Source organism: Tachypleus tridentatus, chromosome 12, assembly GCF_004210375.1.
Source record: "Tachypleus tridentatus isolate NWPU-2018 chromosome 12, ASM421037v1, whole genome shotgun sequence".
NCBI classification, from domain to species: Eukaryota; Metazoa; Arthropoda; class Merostomata; order Xiphosura; family Limulidae; genus Tachypleus; species Tachypleus tridentatus.
Window position 1 is genome coordinate 8,574,573 of NC_134836.1, and position 26,701 is coordinate 8,601,273.

A 26,701-nucleotide genomic window follows, 5' to 3' on the forward strand; every position below is an offset into this window, starting at 1 on the left:
TAATTTAATTTATTGGTTAAGTACTGAACATAATTTTGTGTTCCTTTCTTTTGTTTTGAAAAACTAATTATTTCCACAATGAATAAGCAGTTTTTGAAGACACGTTGAAATGGACACAAATGATGGGTTATTAAAATGAATACAGAGTAGTGACCATATCATTGGTAATAATAATTATAATATCATGATTTGTTTAAATAAAAACACAAATAGGTAAATTAAAATGTCTTCCACTGTATGAGTAAACCACAGAGATCTAAACAAATTAAACCCGATTTGACCACATAGATCTATATGTGTCATACTGTACACAACTATCTATATGAAGTTATTATATTACGATATAAGTTCATATCTATATGTATTAGGCTGAACTCAAATAGACATATATAGATGCATTATTCAACATAATTCAACATATTATACTGAGTTTAAACAGGCGTTTCTAGATGTATTAGGATGGACTCTGACCAAAATATTTCCAAGAAACAGGCTGAACTCAAATGGACATATATAGGTACATTATATACTAGATTTAAATATACATATCTAATTACGTTAGACTAGACGCATCTCCAGATGCATTATATACTGTGCTAATATAGACATATTTAGATATATTAGGTTAGACTCAAATAGACAAAATAAAAGGTGTTACTTATATCTACATGCATTATAAATTAAATTTCAATGGACTGAAAATGGCTTAGATTAGTCACCATAGATCTAAATGGTCAGAAAGAACTCAAATAAGAATGACTAGATGTATTAAAATGGTTCCAACGGAGCATGTCTCGATATTTTATAATAAAAAACAGCTAGTTAGGCTTAAATATATTAGACCACAGTGTAACAGGCAGCTCTAAAAGTAAATTTGTTAAATTGAACAAACAGGTAAATCTAAGGTGAGTCACACTAGACACAACCAGATAGATCTAGTCAAGTTAGGTGAGTCACACTAAACACAACCTCATAGATCTAGTCAAGTTAGGTGAGTCACACTAGACACAACCTCATAGATCTAGTCATGTTAGGTGAGTCACACTAGACACAACCACATAGATCTAGTCAAGTTAGGTGAGTCACACTAGACACAACCTCATAGATCTAGTCAAGTTAGGTGAGTCACACTAGACACAACCTCATAGATCTAGTCAAGTTAGGTGAGTCACACTAGACACAACCTCATAGATCTAGTCAAGTTAGGTGAGTCACACTAGACACAACCTCATAGATCTAGTCAAGTTAGGTGAGTCACAATAGACACAACCTCATAGATCTAGTCAAGTTAGGTGAGTCACACTAGACACAACCTCATAGATCTAGTCAAGTTAGGTGAGTCACACTAGACACAACCACATAGATCTAGTCGAGTTAGATGTTATTCAGGAATGTGATTCAAAAACTGGATAGATATAGACATGTTAGAACCAAAATAGTTAGATTTAGACAGACTAAACAGATTCAGACTTATTATGTGTCCGACAAGCAAGTGTAAACAGATCAACTGGGGTGAATCAGATAGATTCAGATATGAGCCATAAAACGGAAAAGATATCTCTGTATCTCTCTGGTATGAGCATTCATAGTAAGATACCTGTGCTTTGGGAGAAACAAATTAACTGGAAAAGAATGATCACAGAAAAAGTAAATCATTTCATATTAAATTGATCGATAAAAAAGATCATATGTACACTGATTAAAACAGCCGAGTAATAATCGAGATTTGTAATATTAAAGCTATATTTCTTATAGAAAAATGTCAAGCATCTTACGTAGTTAATCAAGCGATTGCTGATTAGTCACGTGATCGGAAATGCAAATGACGAGTTCGGACTATACGTTCGCAAATGAACACTTAGTAGATGCGGATTTTACAACCCAGGACGTATCACTTCAAAATGTAGTATGGTCACCACAGATACCAAAGACAGTTTCGTACCAATGTTGCACGCTTAAAACTCAGTATTCAAGAAATTCACAAAATCCTTAGTTATGGCTCAGGTTATTTCGAATTGGGTATATGTTTCACTCACCACTTATAAATAATATCGTCCCACAAACCGTTAGTCTACTGGACATGCGCTTTGCAACTCTATAGATGAATTGTTCTGGGAAGTCCCTTTTAAACTGTAGTCACATCTGGGAATATCTAATTCAATTTTGGAACTCTTTTGTGAGTCCATTTGTAACTTAAGTTGCGCCTGAGATCATCTGATTCAATATTATAACTTTTTCTGAAGTCCGTTTATAGTTACATTTACGTCTGGGAACATTTGAATCAACCTTAAATCTTTTTATGAAGTCTGTTTCTAGCTATAGTTACGTCTGGGGATATCTGATTCAATCTTGAAACCCTTTGGTGAGTCCGTTTATAGTTATAATTACGTGTGGGAACATATGATTCAATCTCGAGTTCCGTGATTAAGATTTGATTGGGTGATGGTGTGCCAACAGTAGCTCTATATTCTGCTCTCTTGTTGACATCAGGCTTAAATTAGCCTTATAGACCTGGGAGGGTCAGTTTCATTGGAGTCCTTCCTCCCCCAGGACGGGTGAATGATTCCTGTTTGATATTATCATAATTATTACAAGAGTATCAGATCTTAGCTATTCCACGCATACACTCTGTCCCCTTTCAACTTCATGTCCTTGTAGGTAACTATTTTAAAATTAATGCGTCAAATATACTTTCGCTTCATTCGTTTGTGTAAAGTTCAACACTTCGTGAATTGTTTAAGATGCATTATATAGATTTTTCATCAATTTTAAGTTTCTAAGAGAGTGTTAGCATATATACACCTTTTAATGCTGTCATATTAAATTAAAACTAACGATAATTTAGCACACTAACATTAAGTGGTCTTGGTTTATTTCCATTTCTTACGTATATATTAATAGGGGAGAGGTACTTAGGACTATTTTTATTATGTATCGAATAACGATTAAGTTAACGTAGTAAGTCATTTTTATGCCAGTTTTTCGTGAAATAATTTAGCGAGCTATGTTAGAGTGTATCAATTGTTTATATGTTTGCGTATTGTGCATGAAATTTGAAGATATTGATCCTGCTACTTTATTTGACGATGTAAGATTTTAATTCTGCAGTGTTTTTAATTCAGTTTTAATTTGTTTATCTATGCAGGTTCTGTGTATTTTTATTGTGTTTTCTGGTTTGGTCTTCTATTTTTACTCGTTAGACTCCTGGCGTAGTTCGTGCCAAACTTTGGCTTTGATATTGTTTAAATGTTTAGTCCACGTTAATTTGGAGCCATACGTCACTCCTAAGAATTTTGTTGATTTCGTAGTCTGAAGAAGAACTTTGTTCGTACAGAGTTCTGGGGATTTTTTTTTGTTTTTTGTTAATTTGGCAAAAAACTTTCATTGATTATTTGAGACATCAATTTTAATGTGATATTTTAGCAGGATTTGTTTCTTTTTTTTAAATAAAGTTGTAAAGTAGTGGCTGCTATAGATGGAATGGAAACACTTTTCCAAACTACCACATCGGCCGCGAATTGTGACAAGTACCAGTAATTTGGATCTTTTACGGGCATATTATTAACATACGTAATGAATAAAGGTAATTACTCCTCCGTGGGGAACAACTGCCTCATGAGTGAAAGACTCCGCAAAAATTCCCTCAACATATATCCTGCACTTTCTGTTTTCCAATTCTAACATATGGAATCTAATACTATGATCAGACACAGTGTCGAATGCTATCTCTCTATCGAGAAAACATGAGACAGTACGTCTTTTTTTAACTGTCTATGGTGGATTCAGTTAATCTAAGTAAATGATCGGTTGTCTATCTGAATTTCCTGAATTAATTTTGTACGTCAAGTAATGTAGATACAGCGCCCCAAGGTACTTAGTACCAATTCTCTAGATATCCCGCTATACGATTGGCTGATTTCCATTTGTCCTATGGCTTCTCTGGGACATAGCTATGGTTTAAGACGATTAGAGCACTTTTAACTCTTACAATTCCCTTCAAAGTAAAAATTGAGACAAATCTGCATGAGACCACTATATAAATATAATATGATGCTTTATTACCATAACAATAAACGAGAGAGAGTGACTGCCATTATTTCATGGAAGTAGTTTGTGCTTTGTAAGAACAGTTTAAATTCCACTTATAACTTAATGGTTTTGAGCAGAGTATATAAGGTAATGTTTCTTACCTTGAGGAGTATAACAAACTAAAAGGCCTTTTCGAGATTATTAACAATACGTTATTAAAAATAAAATTGATCGAAGACATAAAGAGGTTCATATAGTATGAAAATTAATAAATGTTTATCAAATATTTCTGCATAGATGTGTCAAGATGTGGTTGGAGGAAATAAACAATTATGCATGTTATTTATTGTAACTAAATCATTCTGTGTTTGTACATACACAATTGTATCATGCTTTGCTTAAATATATACGTATCCATACACCTATGTATGATGTAAAAATTAAATAAATAAATGTTTCTTATAGTAAATACAAACAGTTTATTATTTGTTTCTTTGGAACTGTTGCGAAAGACTACAGTAAAGCTCTCTGGACTGTTCATTAATTTGGAAAGAAAGCTACTTAACAGCACTAACCGCCAACGTTGGGACTACTCCCGTCTAAGCGAATATTGAAATTTCACCAAAATGCTTATAATGTGCCCAACTTAATTTGTTAACGCAAAGCTGCACATTAGGTCATCTGCGTTATGCCAGCCTGTTATGAAGAGTTATGAGTTATGAACAGTTAAGCCTATGCGTTTTACTGACTCTAAAATTTGCAACTCATAACATTTTCGAATCAATAAACCAAATGCCAATAATTAACAGCAAACATTTGACTTTTAAAAACAAGTAAATAAGAAATAAGCAAATCAGAATTTAATTTAAATGTGTATTAGTTGCAAGACTAAGTTAGAACTAAATTCCGCCAGTGAAATCCTCTGATGGGTAATTTTAAGAAAATTTCGTTATTTTGAAGAACCAATGAAAACACGTTCCTTTAAAAATCTATATTTGTATCATGAACAGTACTCTTACGAATATAATTTAGTTCATATTATTCTTTGTGCAATATTTATAGAAAAATGCTAAATAATTATTTTTCCAATTTATCCTAGCAATTTAATTATTTAAATTATAATGCTCAATGTGAAGTATAATAAAAATGATAACAACTGCTGATGAAAATACTCAATCAACTGTTTTATTTTCTAAATTTTTTCAAGTTTGGCACACAGCTTCAAGATTACTTTATGCGAGTACCAACACAGAGATACAATAACAGCCAGTGTAACTTATGAAAGTGTTCAACTTTTGCTGTGATTCAATTCGTTAAAATTTATTTTCGTACACAGCTACTGCACTGTCTAGTACACTGCAATAAAATAACACAGAACTTGTGCTTAGATAGAAAACACGTGAGAAAAAAATAATAATTATCTTCTAAAAAAAAAGTCAATATTTTTCTTGCCTAATGGTCTCTCATTGACGTTGAATATACAGTAAAAATAAGAAAGTAACAAATAATAATACTAGAATTAACAAACTGAGCTAATTCTGGTCAAATTCAGACAGAGGTTATTACGGAGAATTTAAACTATTTTCCAAATATCTTAAACATATTTTACAGGCAAAAGTCCCTCGCTGGTACCAGTGGTAAGTCCATGGATTTATAACGCTAAAATCAGGGGTTCGATTCCCATTGGTGGACTCATCAGATAGCTCGATGTAGCTTTGCTATAAGAAACACACACATATACAGGCAAAAGTTTACTCATAACTTCGGACAGAATAACAGAGATCATTGTTTCGTCTCATTATACGTTTACTTTTGGTGTAAAATCACACCCACAATAAAAATGTTCGAGAAAAGGGATACCTCATATTCATTAAGTTAAACATCTTAAAAAGTGATAGAAGTTACCACACCGCACAGCTATAATGTAGAGGCAAAGAATAACATCTGCTCGTGACCCCAGAGAACATCCTCATCCTAACAGTAACAAAACGTACGTTTCCCAGGTTCTAACTACGGTTATCTCTAACTCAATGACAAAGAAGCAAACAGTCCCTGAGGACAATTTAGTATATTCGTGAAATACGCTTATACACTTATTATTTGTCTAGTTTTATGTTTGGTAAAAAGGGCTGGCATAATGAAAGAAAAGCTGCTTACTTGAGGGTGCAGATTTTAAACATTGTTCAATACACTTGTATCCATTAAAAAGACTGTAATAGGTCATAAGTCTTGATTACTTTACTGTAATGGCTATTCTACATAGTATTTATATTAATTTCATTATTATTCTGTCATGAACATTATTAAACATTGTTAATGCGGACTAAGCTGACTGAGTCAAGTATAAATTTTACCATGGTATGGTATTTTTTACTCGGTTGTCTCCCGCTGGGACAACGGTAAGTTTATGGATTTACAACACTAAATTCAGGGGTTCTGTTTCCCTCGTTGGTCACAGCAGATAGCCCGATATAGCTTTGCTATAAGAAAACACACACTCTTATTCAGTGTAGGCCTAATAGAAAAGTAATAATTTTTAACGAACAGACACACAGAGCCAGTAATAATACATAATTTATATGCTATTACTTTTTATTACTTGTAATATATTATCTTTTCATCATAGCTATTTTTTTATTATAGTTAATGAATACATTTACGACTAACCTAAGCCTTCTGGGCTAGCCGAATCTCCTAATATATTAATGGATTTATGGACGAAGATATTATTAACAAGCTATTGAGCAACCTTTTCTAATCATTATAAATAGTATATTTTTGAACATTACAATTAATTAGCTCTGCTCGTTACAACGTATTTGTTATTATTTCTGATACATTTAGGTTGATTTCTTAGCTAAGAAATTAAGATCAAAATGATCGCCGGTGGTTCACCGGCTAGCCTGAGGATTTGTGACGAACGATATAAAGTACACACACAATATGTCCTATAATCATTTGAAAGAAGTGCACAATCTGAAATGTTAACGCGCTTACAGTGGTGTAAAACTGATACTAAAACATCGAGCCAAAGATTAAGCAATCTGGAAACAACTTATATCAGTGTCCTTGTACAACACTAAGTACTGTTTGTTTTTTAGGACTATAGCGACAAGTACGTTATTATGACAAAACTAGGACAGTAAGTACACATACACAAACACACTTGGTGTGTTACGGGGTAATGCCACAAACATAACTAAAACCAATTTAAAGTTAGCCATCAAAATATCAACTTCTGGGAATTCAAAGATGATGATACGATCAATGCTATTACAGCGCGCACGCTCACTGGTATAATAAAAATACCCAAACAAAATACCTGTCGACTCATGACCTAGTTATACTTTTATTACAATAATAGTGTTACCACAAGACTGTTTTAGAACTTTGTAAAACTTAAAACAATTGTGGTTTATCATGATAGTTATGGAAAACAGTGTATGTTCTTTTAAATATCCTGACTTGACAACCATACACATTTTTCCTAATAAATTTGTGAAACACTATTTTTGAGAAATATTTGAGTGACATTTTTATACCATGACAGGTTTCTCGTGTTGAAATATTTAATGATGCATGAAACACTGGTTTCATCTTTCCCAAGTCTTAAATATTAAGTATTATAGTCACAGGCTGTATCCACTGCATTTTTTAACATGTAAAAGAAATGTGAATTTGAAACAAAAATCTTTTAAGATTAAGCACTGGAATGCAAACAGCTGTTTACAAGAAAACCATTCGTTTCTGTATTGTTCTTAAGGATGTTTAGAGGTTGAATCACAGTTGTGTACTATGCTAACATACCGGATTCTAACAGCAAAATGTTTGTATTAAAATACTAAAACTGGAAAAGAATATACTTTTATAAAGAATCATGAGTTTAAGCCACATAAGTTTTGGGTTTCACATATCAAACCTATTATATTCTCGCTTTTTTTTTCTGTTTCTTGAGCTAAGTAACAATAATATTCTATAACGTAAGCCAAAAATAAATACCTATTGCAAAACCGAGTCCTTTCTTGTGATACAGTGCCAATTACTCCACGTGTATGGCCGGCTAAACAAGACGCAATTGCTATAAGTAATAGTTAAAATTAGCTGTGTTGTATTCGTCATCTCTTCGGAAAGGTGGATACAGCGGGAGATTCGCCATTTTAAAACTCACACGAAAAAGACTTGGCGCTTTGAAGATCACCTACACGATTTGGATATAGCGAAGAGAGTGCTACTAATAATATCAGACTAATAACACACTATACTCTAAAGTTTATCCTACATATAAATAAATATATATATATACACATAATAGTACGTTATAACCGAAAAACAATGTGAAACAAAAATAAATTTAAAATTAATAAACAAAAATCGCTTCACTAATTTAAAAGATTCGAGGGTTCAAGCTATTATGTGGAATATAAAATGTACCTTAGGTTTTGGATGTGGCTAGAAAGTAGGACCCACATTGAAGGACTATCATTCTTAACCTTCATTCGCCAGTCTCGCATAAAGAAACAAAATAAAGAAGTAACAATAGAATTTAGGAGAGCGAGATGTGGGTGCTCAAGCCCACAACGTCCCACATTTATATTACCCTTCGCTGCCTGCAGACAGTTCTGGGAAAGTTACTGCTCTCCAAAGTAAAGAAGAAGAAAAATTAATTGAAAAATAAGAATAAGAAAAATAAGATTTGGGTGTTAGTAAGTTACATAAACTTACTTTTTGAAATTAGCATTCTAGTCCCCATTATGGTAGAAAGGTACTAATTGGTAGCCCACTAAATGAATTATACTAGTATGAAGGGTCCTAGCCAGTTTTCCAAATTAACGAATATAACACTCATTAAGTCTACCCTAACTGTCATGCTCTAAACAAGTCTTTATATGCGGTAAGGTGTACATCCGCGTAAAGTAGTGCCAAGTTGTTAAATGACCTTATCCATAATTAAAAATAGTTATTCGAAATTTTTAGTACAGTTTCTTTATATTTATTTAATTAAGTCTATTAACTCTTATTTTTTGTATCAGTATTTCAACATTACTGATTAAATATTGTAATCTATTACAAATTTTATAATATCTGAATAATTACGAAGTTATCATGCTTAGAATAGAATTGTATGGTACATTATTATTAAAAGAGGGCAAAACATATATTGGAAAGGCAAAATATTTTCTTTTATCAAAAATAGTTACATTGGTATCCTTATCAATTATTTCAATTTCTAAATCTAAATTCTGTATTAGATATTAAAGTATTTTCAATTTATAATCCTCCTGGATAAATAGTGTTAATAACATTATTTATTCTAATTAAATCATCTATGTATCTGTAAGTCAAGGTAAAAATATCTGGATTTGTGTACCTTTCAATAACTCTATTCTAATAATAGTAAAGATAGCTCTCATTAGAACTCCTATTACTTGTTTTAAAACCCGGTTATTTAATAACCATGGGAAAGAAACTGCAATTGGCTCATCCAAAAGGTATTATAGCCAATAATATTCATGAACTCTTGGGAATTATTAAATATAAAAAAATATATGTACTAGTAAGTAGAGATGAAGGTTTGTCGAATATCAAATATCTACTTATTCTGTTGAGCAACAAATTTTACCCCTTTGCTTCTGCAGAAGAGGAACTGAAGAAAAACAAAAGTGTCAGAGAAAAATGTGGGTGATAAGGTTATAGTTATAAGTGATTTGTCTACAAGGTATATGGATAGAATAGTCTGTGGATTAAATAGGGAGAAAATAACCAGATTTTGTTATCTACGGGCATATGTGGATATAACTGACAGAGCAGGAGATATAATAAAAGGGGCTAGCAGAGATGCAACCTTTGCGGCACAAGAACTGGATAATTAAGTATGAAAAGGTAGGTTAGAGGAGCTAATTGATAAGTACAAATGGTTGTTAAATACATTTAGAGTAAAAGTTGTCACTTAATTTTTCAGGGATACTGCTCAATATTAACTGTGGGGATGAATTATATGTAAGTCACTAGGGCTAAATGCTAGACTTATGTTAGTGTATAAGAATGAGCAGATAGGCTGGTTAGACTTATGGGATCATTTCAGTGGAATAAAGGATCTTTTTTGGAATGGATGGTTTACATTTAGATAGGGTAGTGGCTGGCTTGCTTGTTAAGGCTGTTTAACTCAGCTATAAGGGAAGTTTTAAACTAGAACTAGACAGTGGTGAGGACCAGGAACTCTAAATGCTAAAAGAATAAGAGGCACAGAAAGGTTTAGCATAAGAAATTAGTTCAGACGTAGTTATAAGGAATAATTGTTACTATTGTAATGCTAGAAGTATAAGAAATAAATTAGATGACCTTAGACACTGGTAGGAATGGAGGATTTTGATGTAATGGGAATAAATGAAACATGGTTAAACATAGATAATTTCGATGATATACGTTTTTTTGAAATACAAGGTTACCAGCTAATTAATAGGAATAGAGTATTAAAGAGGTGGAAGGAGTGGCTATATATGTAAAATGTTAGTTATATCCTGTTAAGGTTGAGGATATCAAAGATAATAACGAGAATTTTGAATCCATTTAGGTTTCTATTAGGAAAAGGCTTTAGTGGGAATTTGTTATAGATAATCAGATGATATTGATGAAATCAGTGAGAAACTTTACAATGAGATTAAGATTTTAGTTGTAAGTGAGGTCTTAATTATGGATGATTTTAATTTAGGGCATAAGGCTGAGAAATACTAGATCAAATCATAGAAAGAAAAGTTTCTTTGAAAACTGTTTAAGATGGCTTTCTTCACCAGTTATTCGATAAACCTGCTAGAAACAATGCTATTATAGATTTATTGTTAACTTCAAATATATAAATGGTCAAAAGGGTAGAAATTAGGAAACATCTGGATGCAAGTAATCATTTTTCTATTAGGTTTAATGTTTTGTTGTATATGGAGATAAGGAATAATGATATTTTGGTTATAAATTCAAAAAAAAACAAATTTTAAAGGGATGTGACATGTTGTGAATTGGACATTTAAATTATTTGGAGACACTGATCAGACATTGAAAAAATTAAAAGATAAATTTTAAAATATTCGAGATAAATATACTCTTTATAAAAAGATAAGTAAAAAAATTAGGTTGGTTCACAAAGAGTTTAAGAGGTAAAATTAGAGAAAAGTACAATAAATTTAAGAAATTTCAATTAACTGGTATAATAGGAGACTTAGAAGATGATATAATGTCAGGAAGTTGGTAAAATGAGAAATTAGGACATCAAAAAGGATGTACGAGAAAAGGTTGCTTAAAACGTAAAAATTGACAGTAAGGATTCCTTTAACTACATTAATAGTAAACAAAATATTAGAATGGGAGTAGGAATCTTGAGGAATGATAAAGGAAGGCTAGTATCTCATGATTATGAAATGATCGGGTTCCTAAATTTAGCTTTTTCTTCGATTTTTACTAAGGAAGATTTAAGCAGTATTTTACATCTTAAAAATAGAAACGAGATTATAAAAAATAACAGCATTAATTATGAGCTGGTTAAGAATAAATTGAAAAGTTTAAGGAACGATAAGTCTCTTGGAACATATAAAAGTTTCCTCTTGGGTTTGAAGGATTTAAAGATTGAATATATGAGATACTTACTAGTATTTTTGTCAGTTCTTGAATAGTGGTCAGATACCAGACGATTAGAAGTTAACTAATGTAACTCCTCTTTTCAAGGGAGTTGACCAAAATTGTCTCGGTAATTATCAACCCATTTGTCTCTCATCATTTGTAGGAAAGTTTTGGAAAGTCTGTTAAAAATGCTTTGTGAAGTCATTTAACAAAGTTTAAACTTTTATTGAATAGTCAACATGGTTTCAGTAAAGGATTAAGTGTCACAGACAGTCTTAAGACTTTTGCTCTTTTTCATTTACATCAATGGCATTGATGAATAAATAGTCAATAAATTACTTAAGTTTGCAAATGATATCAAGGTATTGGGTGTTGCTGTGTGTGAAAAGGATGCCGCTGCTTTACAAAATGATTTAGATCATATAGTAAGTTGAACAAATAAATAGCAGATGAGTTTTAATTATAATAAATGTAAGATAATGCACGTGAGCTATCATAATTTGAATTATAAGTGTAATTTGGATAGGAATAACCTTAACAATTTTATTAAAAAAGATATCTTTGTCTAATAGTTGAATAGTTTCTAAAGCCATCCAAGCAGTGTGCTGTTCCTAGTGGTAGGTCTAATAGGATTTTAGGTCGTATCTTCAGAAACATTGAATACAAGTAAAAATATTTTTTTCTAATTTCATTGTACAGGTGGTGGTAAGTTTAGATTTGGAATATTGTATTTTTTTCTAATTTCATTGTACAGGTTGTGGTAAGTTTAGATTTGGAATATTGTGTTCAGTCTTGGGTTCCTTGCCTTAGGAAAGACATTGAATTGTTGGAAAGGGTCATCTTCATCTAAGACAGTTTTGTTTTTGTAAAAGGGTGATTCGCCTTTGCAATGGGTTACTTTCGGGTGTGGTAAAACCAATAAGCTTAAACGAGTTTATAGAAAGAGCTTGATAAGTACATGAATTATAACGGCTGGCTTCAGAGAGTTTTACTTGAGTTAATTTAATTTGGAGTGTGGAACAGTCTAGATGAACCAATAGGTGCCATGTTTTCCCAAAACATAATATTGTGTTGCAAATGTGGGATGGCATTCTCTAAGTTTCACACGAGGATTTTAAACCTATACGTAGGTCACATGACTTATTTAGTAAAAAAGAAACAGTAAAAATAAGACACGATTATATATATCTTGCAACTCACTCCTGAATATGACGTTACAATGTCGAAACATATATAGTCAACTTTGTAATGGTCATATATTAATTAAGATGCTTTTAATTGTGTACTTAACGTTATATGTTGCTTATTGTTTTAACGTTATACACAAGTGTCAAGAAATAATACTCAAAAAACATGCTACTATCTAAAAATATGTTTATACCATAATAATTAAAGTACGATGTCCGAAAGAAAGAAGAATCAGAGAATCATTAATATTATATATTTTTTATATTTTTATCGATTATTGACATTACGTTATTTATCTCTGATAAAAAGGAAAATAGTAATAAATGTTAGTACACAAACATAGGTGTGAATATACATAGAAAGTTGAAATATATATATTAGATTAAAACAACAATAACAAAAAAGATTAGAATAATTAAAGTATGTTTTAGTTTTAAATTATTATTAGCGTAATACAGTTGGATTGCACTTTACTGAAACAATTTACGGAATGAGATAAAAAGTTTAGAAACCATGATAATATACAAACATTACATATTTTTCCGAAAAATTTTACGTTTAGTATCAAGCTTTACTTTTAATTACAGGATTAGCCCATTGTGTCAGTACCTCTACTAAGAGAAATTCTCTACTAGTTGCTCTCTACTAGTCTACTAATTCTTAAGAGAACAACGGCAATAAATGTTCCAAACATTAAAATTTTACGGAACAAAAGCTAACAATTATATACACGAAAAAAATATTCAGTTATATGTTTGTTTGTGCGTAAAGAGACAAATAAGCAAATCCGATTTTTACTCTAGAACCACAGAACAATAAAAAATTGCAAAAGTTTCAATGAACGTAATCAAAATTTTGTGACAAATACTCCAAATGGAGAAAGTTTCTCTCTAGTTTGTGTGCCAGACTATAATCGTAAAAAATAAACTTACAATAAAAGTTTAATTTACAAACACGCATTTGTCGAACAAAGCAGCCTATGGCACTCCTCTAATTCTCTATTTGTAAAACGAAAAACAGACTTACCGCCGTCTTCTTACCGCTGGCCCTACATCAGTTGTATTTTCCTGGAAATAAGTTTAATATTTTCAATTAATAACCTCAAATACAAAGAGCAAAAGAGGACACTGGTAATGTTTGTTTGTTTGTTTTTTGAATTTCGCACAAAGCTACTCGAGGGCTATCTGTGCTAGCCGTCCCTAATTTAGCAGTGTAAGACTAGAGGGAAGGCAGCTAGTCATCACCACCCACCGCCAACTCTTGGGCTAATCTTTTACCAACGAATAGTGGGATTGACCGTCACATTATAACGCCCCCACGGCTGAAAGGGCGAGCATGTTTGGCGCGACTCGGGCGCGAACCCGCGACCCTCAGATTACGAAGCGCACGCCTTAACGCGCTAGGCCATGCCAGGCCCGACACTGGTAAACCTAAGGTATTGCCCTTGCAAAATATATATATATACGAATGCAACTGTAAATTTGATGTATTTTGGAAATATTCGATAAAATTGGTTAAAGTACTTTAATTTTGGAACTACAGTAAGTTATATTTATATATATAACCATAATAAAACAGTAAGGTAAAACTTGCCTGACATATTTAAATAAAAAAAATCGATGGTAAAATTCTGAGTTCATACGTTCTTATATTTGATTTTAATTGCTTTTAACTGATTTTAACAGATACGTATGCAGATATAAAAGAGAGAGCAAAATACAAAAGATAGTGTTGAAATAATATTTTCATTTGTGGTGAACAAAGTTAAGCAACGATTTTGATTTAACCCTATATTTCGCTGTGAATAAAAGTGTTTTATTTTTATAAAAGGTTGTGTGTATGGTTTTCTTATACAAAGCCACATCGGACTATCTGCTCTGTCTACGGAGGGGAATCGAACTCCTGATTTTAAGCGTTGTAAATCCGTAGACTCATCGCTGTACCGACGGGGAACTTAATAAAAGTCATCTGTCTGTCTTCTTGTCACATGTGCACGTTATCCATGAATGTGTCATTGAAATATCAGTAACATTTGAGCAAAGTTTTCAATCCAAAATAACCGCAATTTTCTATATAAAATTATATCAAGTCCTCTACTGGTCATTACAAAATAATAATAATAAATGTTTTGTAATATCTAAAAATAAATCCTGAAATGTGTATTATAGCTGAAAAAATGACACGACAAACATTTGTTGGGTGTTTGAGAATAGAAGACACTTTAAAAGATAGATTTCCAACTTTATTTCAGAATAATATTTGCTGAGTGTCTGAGAATGATAAACACTTCAAAGTACAGACTTTCAGCTTCATTTCAGACTCGTAAGAGCTGATCATAGTGGCCATGCTACATTTTCGAATTTTCACTCTTCATAAAGCACAGTTGTGAGTTGTTTTCACTCTTCATAAAGCACAGTTGTGAGTTGTTTTCACTCTTCATAAAGCACAGTTGTGAGTTGTTTACGTCATGATAAAATCTTGAGAACAAATATGAACTTTTTATTTATAACTGTGAGAGACCAACACGGTTATGTGGTAACGAATATCGCCACATTTATAATGGGTGAAATAATTATAAAATACAAATTTCTTTTAGTTTGTGAAATATTACGTTAACAAAGACTTCTACAAAATAACAAATTCCTATCTTGAAAAGCTCAAGTCAATAATGAAAGAACTAAAGTTAACATTTCTATAAATAATTGCACTGTTATTTTACAGGATCACTTTTCCTGTTATTTTTACAGAACTGCATTACAAAATAAAAACAAGCTTACGTAATAGTGTCTACTATATAAAGGTTCATTACCATAATCAGAATCTCTAACTTGAAACGAGTTCATACTGTATGTGCAAAACAATATTTTTCCATATAAGTTGTTACTGAGCTTAAGAGCCATTATTTCTTTTGCATACCTAATTTTACATATTCATCTATTTACAAATGCTACGTTGAATAGCCTTTGAAATATCTAGTGTTTTATATTTCAATCGTCTTCGGTGACTCAGTGGTGTGGTTGGAGACCTACTACACCAAACATTGGGATATGATACCTCCTTTTGGCATAACACAGTTAGCCCATGGTAAAGCTCTGTACTTAACAACAAACATATTTCATGGGAAAAAATAAAACATTCTGTCTTTTAATTTGCATATGATAAAATTACTTCCTTTCCGACGTGAGTGTAGCAAATAGATCGTCTCATTCTACACGAAATGGTGAGAAGGGGGACATTTCACATTTTGAAATACTTATTGACAACAAGTCATAACAGCTTTAAATAATCTACAAAGCTTAAAAAGTACGGAAGAAATATTGTATATTTCTTTCCACACTTAAGCACAATTTAGCTAATATGCTGCATTTATTCTGGCGCCATCTGAGTTTCAAGTGCTTTATCGATAACTACATTTCTTACTCTGGAATGTTCAGATTCATCCTCTGAGCCTTGATTTGAATCCTTTCATTGTTTGGTTTTAATTTTTGTCATTTGAAACGTCTCTACAATATCACAATATCATGCAGAAAACGGTAGAACAGAAACAAATCTAACCAGGCAGATACTCAAATAAAGTCAACCATCAACATTTATTAGAAATATAAGGTAATTTGGTTAGAGGACTGTTTAAATCAATCTGTGAAATTACTATGGTTACCAACACGAGTCATACAGAGTGTTTTACATAAGCAAATAATATTAAGGAACATATGCTTCACAGACTAGCTTGAGGAAGATTTAAACCTTGTGTTATTTAAAATAACATTAACGATGTCTACAAAATGACAGTAACTTACAAAAATGCATGATAGACTAGAATTATTTGTGAAAGTTTCTGGTGATGAAAATACCAGATATCGACGTGATACTAATGAGATGAAGAATACAAAATGAGTATTCACTTCACCAAAGGTTCATCAATGGAAGCAGTCCACATGACAATATATTCAGCAGCGCTAAAGACTACGTTGCGGAGTAGATATTTAAAAAAGTACAAACATTAGTGTCTTATTTTCAGAATACGAGTTAACATCATAAGACGTAGAAAGTCTTCTTATAAACGTTGGCATTTTCGAATGACAATCACAAGACAAATAAAATTCATCAGATGGAAGCCAACTTCCCAAAACATTTGGAGTAGAGAAGTCAGTCAATTCATTACAGAAGTTTGCGATAAATATTATTCGGCAAAGTAAGATGGACAAGTGTTACTAATCGCATCTTGATTTTATTACATATATTCCAGTGTATTAAAATAATAGCCATAGCGACAAGGGGATGTCGACAATAATCATGGGTCAAATACTGGACTGTATTTTGTCCTTGTTACAACTGATTTCCAATTTCTTCCAAAATTACTGCTTCGAAACGGCAGTGTTATAACAAATTACAGGACAAGTCTGAAGGCTGTTATTTATCAGACTACGTGACAATATATAACACTCTTTTATGTTGTAAGTTATTTCATTTTTATCGTATACGCTGAAAAACTGTGTTGTGAATTTTTTTTGCAAAATATCTGCAAAAATATCATTATTTTAAGATAAGAGGAAAACCAAAATAGCTTTGGTTATAATATTTCATGTTCTAAGGCAAAAGAAAAAATGAAGTACAATTGTAGTTCTTTTGTAGGAGAATCTAATATCGAAATAAAAAGGCAGAATTATAAAGAAACAGAAAGGAAACATTTAAATATACCTTATATTTCTGGTTTCATATAAAATTTGTTGTTCATTCGCTTCTTTGTGTATAGGCCGCAGGGCGTCATATTAAAACTCGCTTTCTATACCTTCAGGTTTATAGTTGTTATAAACTTACTCAGATGATTGAGAACCTTTTCGTACAGATTATCAAGACCGCTTCTGGTGTACATAAAGGGAGTAGTAACAGAATGCATTCTATAATTCATGATTTCCACTGCACAAGTTGCCTAAAGTTTATACTCTGATGTTAAATCCTTATGTTCCTTCCGCGTAGGTTTTGACATTCGCAATGACTTACACACTGTACCAAACAAACTGTTGCTCTCTATATGACTGTCAGTGAGGGCAGACTATGCAGCTGCCTGAAATGACCACGCCTTAATAGGCGTTCTGGTAGAAAAAGAAACAACAACAACAACAAAAAACATTACGGCTGAACTTCGAGTTCTCCACGTTTAACGACCCGAGTACTTACATCAAGGCCTTGACATCCTATTGATGACGGGTACAAGCTGACGTCAATACCAACCCTTTGTATGCAGGAAGTCAGCCACATGGACAAACATCCACCCAAATGCTGGCCAGACAATAAACACTCGCGAGGAGACACACAACCCTTCCGACTCCAACCACTTTTTGCGGTTACCCTAATAGGATAGTCAGTCCCGTAAGGACTTTCTGTCAATAACACAATAACAAATGCCACGTGTAAGTTGCCCTGGACAGGCGTTAAATGTGCTGTGGCAAACATTTCAAATGAAGACCTTGTTCTTTGTTAAATGCTTTAAGCACTACTTAAAATGTACTAAACGGTGCTGGATGGTCAGACCAGCTGTTTCATATTCTACCAGGCTTCAAGAACAGACTACTAAAAACCTTCAATTTAATGTTTAAAGGATTCAACTCAGGAACTTCCTTGTTAACTCTTCCGGGTCACAAATCAACTAACGACACAGACGAACTTGCACAATAGTCGAGTCAGACCGGAAGTATTGCAGTTAAACAATCATTCGTAAAAAACTATTCGCTGTTTTTTATTATTATTTTAAAACAATACACAAGATATCACAACACAACCTTAAAAAAGATAAGAAATTGAAAAGATTCCTGTTAACAAAAAATTTAAGTTATTTCTCCTGGCTGTCAGGACTAATGGAATTTGATATACTAATATACCCATAAATAAAGCACTCTTCAGTACCGGCCATAAATTTTAAAGTACGATTCTGCCCCTCAGTTAACATTTTCTTAAAAACACACCTTGCACTTACGAACAATTTTACACCATTAAATAAACCTCGAGACAATTGTTTAGAAACGATAATACGTCGGTTAATGATTCGTCAAAAGTGATTTATTATTCGTCAACAAAGATAGCGAAGAATCTTAGACAATAAATAAAATCAGTCGTTTAAAAATATGTTTCAGATAACTTTATGAAGTATAAACAGTTGGAATATTACAAATTCGACACACAACATGGTTAACAAATAGTTTAAAAATATAATGTAAACCTAAGGTATTTCACAGTTAAGTACATACATACGTTTATTATCTGTTTCCTCAGTGTGCTATAAACGTAATCAATTATTATATCAAGACGTAGAAATTCCATAACTTTAACAACTTCACGTGTAAGGAAAATAGTATTACCTGTTTCGCTACATAATATGAATTTCTTCTAATAAGTGGGCCAGAAAACTAACACATCACTGTTTAAACGTAAGATGTTAATTCAATTCAAACTAATAAACTGTCATATAACATTGTTTAAATAAAAAAATATCTGCTACTTGTACTCGTAATGTTGTAAAAGTACCTTGTCATTCGCTACCTATTTAAAAATTGTAACATTAGACTAATATAACGATTCTTGTTTGTGTGTTTGTTTTTTGAATAGCTACATGAGGGCTAGCTGCGCTAGCCGTCCCTAATTTAGCAGTGTAAGACTAGTCATCACCACCCACCGCCAACTCTTGGACTACTCTTTTACTAACGAAAAGTGGGATTGACCATAACATTATAACGCCCCACGGCTGAAAGGGCTAGCACGTTTAGTGTGGCGGGGATTCGAACCCGCGACCCTCAGATTACGAGTCGAACGCCTTAACCCACCTGGTCATGCCGGGCCTCAACGATTCCTTAAGACCCAACTTGAAAGTATTGAAAAAGTAACGTATAGGCATTATTCGCTTACATCTCCTGTATCAGGTGTTCCCAAACTCAGGGGCATAGCAGACACACAAAACACACGATACTTTTAATTCAAGTGCTTTGTGTGTATATATATATTCATTGGGTCAGGTGTGGGGTACTCAGTATATGGTGTGTTCTAAGGGGCTTTGTGCTGAGAAAATTTTGAAACTCGGCTCTGAACAACTGATGTAGGTAACGTACCAAGACTTTGTGCGTGGAAAATCACCAGCTGTGTAACGAACACCAGTTGAAACACAGTTCAAGTGCCATTATACAGACTTCTTATAGAAAACCTTATTAAATATTGGATCATTAAATAGAAATATGATTAAAATTAACACCAGTTTTATTCTGTTGTGATATCACAGGCCAGTTGTTGTTTGAAGTTAAACACAAAGCTACACAATCTCTGCTCTGCTCACCACGGGTATTGACGCCCGGATTATAGGGTTGTAAGTCCGTAGACATACTGCTGTATCACTGGGGAGCGATACAGGACAGATTAGGGTACATATAAAATGTTTACGCTCATTCGATACGTTTTTACTCAATATATTGTGCATTTTAAACTTATTAGCTTAACGCCTTTTAAAACATATGTATTTATATCAAAGCTTTGGTTTTTATATTGTTATATCTTGGAGCTCTATTTCACATTTCACTGGGGTTATGGTAATATATCCTTATCTAGCCTGATATTCAACAAGTCATTGAGAGGTTGCTTTGTGTCACGTATCCTTTTGTGTGAGTCACGATTAAAACGTGATCAGGATGGTGTCAATACATTTATTACAAAGGTTAAGTTGTTCTCGATACGGTTTAAATTATAGGAAGTTTAGTACTGGGACAGTAAGAACTGTAAAAAAGAATTGCTTATATCATTCCAAACGAATTAAGATTAAGAGTTCTGTTCTTCCTATATCACGTTACACTAATGGACATAAGTGCTTATTCTTATAGTTGAATAACATTTTGGTTTAGTATGTCCTTGTACCTCTCACAGAGATGTTTATAAAACATAAACAGCTACCAATGTGAATGATTATACCTGTTGTGGTTCTACGATATAGTTTTCTGTTCCGAAAAACTCAAAACTTGTTTTACTTTATGGACAGCTAAAAATATGCCTTTACTACAACATATATATTACATAAAACCTGTGAGTAAAAATTGATTGATATAACCGAAAATAAAATTGATTTTTTTCCGCTTATTACAACTGAGTTCGATAACCTTGTTTTCTGCTCTTGTCGAAGTTTTTCTTTGTTGCTCATAAAAACCTCTCTGGTACGGACGTGCTCTTTTACCCTCTTTTGATAAAGAAACATTTTGTGTTCAGTAACTTTAAACATTGAAAACACTACGCCTGAGGAACATTTATAGAATTTGCTCTACTCTAACGTTATATTGACGTTCGGTGCGTTATATGAAATTCGTATTGGAGCCTCAGCGCGTCGTTACAGCTCATTTCTTCGTGTTCGATCATGTTCTATCTAACGACCGTGCACCTTGACAACAGCCATCGCACAAAGTTCAACTGTAAGGCTGTCACATACAATGCTCACCGCTATTCATTGCACGCTTTCTATAGATATCTAATGTACGAAGACAAGGATTTCCCAGCATCCGTTTCAACAGTCTAATCGCATAGGAATCCATGGGCAACTTGGCTGATATATTTTCGTATCAAATGGTGACAATATCTATTTCCCTTTTCAGTTGCATGAGATATGCGTAGGTTGAACAGGAAGTATATCTGGAAGCCTTATCTTGGCGAACACAAACAATAGATATTGATCTACTCTATGAATTGCATACTGTAGTCTAGGACACGTGGACGGCTTATGCCACTTATTTGCTTGTTCTTGGGTCCTCTAGTGTTACAAGACGCCACACTTTGCTTACCACGCCTGGAGTAGGACTTGTTGCAAGCCTCTTTCTGGATGGTCCTTGTTCCCCAAGTTGATCATCATTCCTTTTTTTCCCAGTGTTATTAAGTGCAAAGGATAGATATCCGAACTTCGAAAAATCGAAATCAACAATACGAACAAAAAATTATGATCTGATGGTATGAATCTTTTGTTATCGGAAGAGGGGACTATTACATACTGTTCCTAACACCGACTAATTATTGGTGGCTTCACACTATCTACTAATCCCATACAGTGCCAAAATGTAGATCTTATACATTCTGTTTCACCGCGGCATTATACTGACTGTGGTTGTCGTGTGATTTGCTGATTTGCATATTCGAAACTGTTGAAATATTCAGTTCTCTATATTCAAAAACACAGAAAGTTTTCTTTTTTCACATCTTTCCTTAATGCGGCCTCTTGGATCCTCAAAATGTCTAATATTTTAGAATATCTGTGAACTCTTTACCATATTCCTTGTCTGAACCAGAATTATAATTTGCTATTTATATAACCTAACAAGCTTACTTCTTACCAAAACAGTAGCATTATTAAACTTCAAACGATTTGCCAAATGGCGTTTAATTTGCTAGACTTGAAATACGACTGCATAACAGTACAGTGGCTCATAGACAAAAACAAAATGCATCACATTAATTCTGATTCCACAGTCTACTGCCATCTCAAAGAAAGCTTGAATAATAAGAGCATTATGGTACGTAGCACGTGAAGAATATGAAGTCATGTGATACGTATGTAAGTAACAAAAATGTGCTGTAAAGAACGTGGAATATAATTTGTAAAGAGGGAGATATTTATCACTTAATAAGAAAGTAACATAATAGCTATGAAAATAATGACTTGAAAATGTTATGAATCGTGTAAACAGTGAGAAAACATCGTGGATATAAAGAGAGTTCTAAGCTATCACTCGTGGTGAATGAAGAAATTGTGGTATAGGCTATATTTGTAGTTAGAAAACAATTATGAGAAGTTATACATAATAAGAAGTTAATGATAAGAAGTATCAGAGTAAACGTATTAACAATTTTAATAATAAAAGTTAATGACGTGAGTTATTCATTTGTTTGTTTCGTTGTTCAGTATATTAAACTGATGACCCAAGATAGGATGGTTATTGAGGATTTTTGTGGTTTGTCTGTCCTAGGTAAAGAAATCTTCTGATACAAATTATTGCATAATTTATATATTTTTCTAAAATAATGCAAATTAATATGGAAAACGACTCTCTCCAAAAGTAAGTCTGGATCTAAAGTTAGATCTTTCACTCATAATATTAAAGTTTGTATTTCCAGCTTTATCTTTGTTTCACCTAAACAACAATTTGAAAGGTTTTACAAAATCTCAACAGCTTTCTACTTCTGAGCCCCGGCCACAATATGGTCAGGTGGCTAAGGGCACTGGCCTCGTAATTTGAGAGTCGCGGGTTTGAATCCCCATCATACCGAAACATGCTCGCCCTTTCAACCGTTGGACATTACAATGTTATATTCAATCCTACCATTTGTTGGTAAAAGAGTAACCCTAGAGTTGGACGGTGATGACTAGCTGCCTACCTTCCCTGTAGTCTTACACTGCTAAATTATGGACGGCTAGCGCAGATAGCCCTCGTGTAGCTGTACGAGAAATTAAAAACAACAACACAATAAAGAAACGTCTAAGCCTAGTCCTTTTAATTCCTCTGAAATCCAGAGAAAATAAGCGGAGAACGCTAGAGCTTTCTTCATAGATTAATTGATATAAAACAGGAATAATCCAAGTGGCCTTTCTTCCTTCCGACATGTTTATAACTTTCTCACAGAGAGGGCCACTAACACAGTTTGTAAATGGTCGCAAGTACAAAACATTATCCTTAAAATGAAAATTCTTATAAACAGAATCTTAATTTCTATTTTCCACCAAATTTAAACACTCGACAGGATGTATCGACAATATCACGTTTATATACTTCTCTCTGTCGCCAGCATCACTTGTCCTCTCACATATAAGTCATGTCCAGATGAATCAAACGCATATATTTACACTTCTCACTTTAAAAACTCGTCTTCCATATTCTGGCTCATTCGTTGAGACTCTCAAAACTCTCAAAGTCCTTTTGGAACAGAGAAATGTTTTGTTATCAAATCAAACGTTCCCAGTATTTTCTTACTCCAAGATAACTTTGAAACATTACAATCAACAAATTTATTTAGGCTAATCATAAGTTCCTCAGATTACTAAAATAGTTTTTACCGGTAGCGTTGTGGTAGCTTAACCCCTGATAAATAGAAAATTAGCTTGCTGGTTTGCCAATTGTCCTGAATTATAGTAAAATTAATTCAAGTTAAAATAATAATAATAAAATAAATCAGCAAATAGTTTTAAAAATAAACAAACAATATTGTCCCATCAATCCTTAACATAATTCTAATTTGTAAGTGATTTAAATTTTATTGATAATAATTACGCTTTATTTAATTAACGTAGTTCACACAACTCATGATATGAATACTTGGTTCACAATATTTACTTACCAGTACTTCCATTAATAAAAAAAAAACATAAGTTACAAACATCAACCACTCATTGCTAACAAAACACGCAAGTTTCATGTTTTGTTTATAACATCCATTCTTATTGGCCCACCAATATTAGTCCTGCTCCGAGTGCAAGGAAAACTGTAGTTCACGTGCTCACCCTTATTCATCCGGAATTGGGTCAACCCTTTCCTCCTAGGTTACTTGGCTCCAAAAAAACACCCTCACACTACTATTTTCAGCTCTCTAAGTAAATATAGTTTTAATGCTCGCAAAAAATAGGTCAAGTCTTTCTTTGCTCGAGGAAATGTAAAATTAACACCTTCCTATTGGCGACATAGATCCATGTTCACGACCCGTTCAGCGCAATATTTTATAAACAAGTTGGTGGAAATAAAGGGCCAAACTATCTTCTGTCCAGCTAAACATATTTGTCCAATATTCTGCAACTATCATCAGGCACAGCCGACTGAAACCCTTCCAGAGGGTATAGATGTCACACGGCATGTTTGAAAGACTGTTCTCTTATACATAATGAAGTTGCTGGTCGTGGCTTGAACAAATACCAGTTATTTTATATATTGAAGTAGGCTGAGATTTTATTAATAATCGTGGCAAAATGACAAATGTGAATTACTTCATACAGTTTTATCCCAGATAGTCAAATTGTGACCAAGAATAAATTTTAGAGCATCATATATTGCGTTGCTTTGTTTAGTCGTTAACTAGCAACCGGAAATATAGAATCATCAACTTAATGAAATTCTGCTATACAAATTAAGTGTTGTTTCTAACAAAGTACTTTGATTTTAAAATTATATTCAACGAAAAATTGAAGTTTCAAGCTTTGTAGCAGTAACAAGTTTTTAGACAACCAATTTCTATAATGTACAAAAATTAACTACGTTATTATTGCACATATATTACGAAAATAATACTTTCCAACAGTAAATGTCATGAACTACACATTATTTAACTGCGCCAAAAGAAAAACAATGATAAAACTATTGCGTCTACTTTAATGTGGTTAAAACACAATTACAGTTAGTGATAGTTTTAACTATTTGATTCATATATACAAAACCCCCCATAAAAACCGCAGAATTCAAAAGGCAAAACTAAATATTTGAAAGTATCCCCCCTCGTATGTACCTAATGAACCTCTATACCTCCATACCAATTTTTGTAAAGATCCATTCAGACTCTGAAAAGTAGTTACACAGATATATGACAGACAGTACTATTATATTTATATAAATATATTCCAAAATTATTTCAACAATGATTTGACATTTTTTTATAAACAAATAGATCATAAGGATGTACGATTACAACTCTGTCACGGGGTGATTTAATAGAATTATTGCCATTTTGCGAGTTTTGGCACAAAGTGCATCTATAAACCCAAGACGAATGGATAGCCACTAATAAAAGTGTGGAATATACATAAGCTACGAACATACAAATAAAAAATAACGGTTTGTGGACAATGATGCCAATTAAAAATTATTCTAGGGAGACAACAGTGTTCATGCAACAGTCATCTCAGGTGCTTAGGCTGTATTTTTCAGCCAGTTTTCTGTTATTGTATTTGACACAGTCTTTCAAGTATATTGCCGTTATAAGATATAATAGTTTTCGACTGCATCAGGTAAAATAAAAACACCAACCAGCTGAAAAAAATACCATACCAAATTACCTTACACTTTCTTTCAAAGTATTTGCTAGTATTTCCAAGCTGTACATTTACACATTATATAAAATCCTGATGTCTTTTATGGTTTTATAAACTGAAAATGTAGTTGTTTATTATGTTATTCATGTCATAATGCGCCGGACATTTATTAAAAACTAAGGAAAATCGCTCTACAGTCTGACCGCGAAAAATAGGCGACCTTGGCACGCGCTGACATTTCTTCGTGCTTATAACACGAGCTTAAAAAACGATCGTTTCGGTACGTATGTACCTTACTCCTCTTCAGGCGTAGCTCACTAACCTCTAATGACATTGAAAAACTGTCGATAAAGCGATCACAACAAACCATACGTTGCATACGACGATACTGCTAACAGCAGACGACTAGAAAGTATACCTTCGGTGTAGGAATAAAATAAAACAGTAAGAAATCATATTTAGGTTTTAGAAACACTAACATAAAATGGCGTTTTAGTACAAGCATTCGTACCAGTGTATCTTGCTAGATACTATACATATAAAATAACATTGGTCCAGTGTTTGCTAGTAGATAATATACACACAAAATAACATTGGATCAATGTTTCCTGCCAGATACTATACACATAAAACAAAATTTGATCAGTGTTTCGTGTTAGATAATATACATATAAAATAGCATTGGACGAATGTTTCTTACTAGATACTATACATATAAAATAACATTGGATCAGTTTTTCTCATAGATACTATACATATAAAATAATATTGGTTCAAGATTTGCTGCTACATACTATACATATAAAAAGTTCTAGATCAGTGTTTGCTAAAAGATGCTATACATATAAAATA

The 26,701-nt window shown here is 32.8% G+C and overlaps 1 protein-coding gene across 17 annotated transcripts in view; it reads right to left on the bottom strand.

Annotated features, from left to right (window-relative positions):
- LOC143233936 (uncharacterized) overlaps positions 1-26,701 on the bottom strand; it is a 108,475-nt gene that overhangs the window by 30,269 nt on the left and 51,505 nt on the right. For 10 of the 17 annotated variants that reach the window (XR_013018415.1, XR_013018417.1, XR_013018421.1 and 7 more), the window contains one exon: positions 13,852-13,892. The gene's annotated coding sequence lies outside the window, so the exon portion shown is untranslated. Of the gene's footprint in view, positions 1-3; positions 5,748-8,028; positions 8,228-13,851; positions 13,893-17,523; positions 18,047-26,701 lie in introns of those variants that run through there. The other 7 variants (XR_013018420.1, XM_076470858.1, XM_076470853.1 and 4 more) reach the window with 5 other exon arrangements.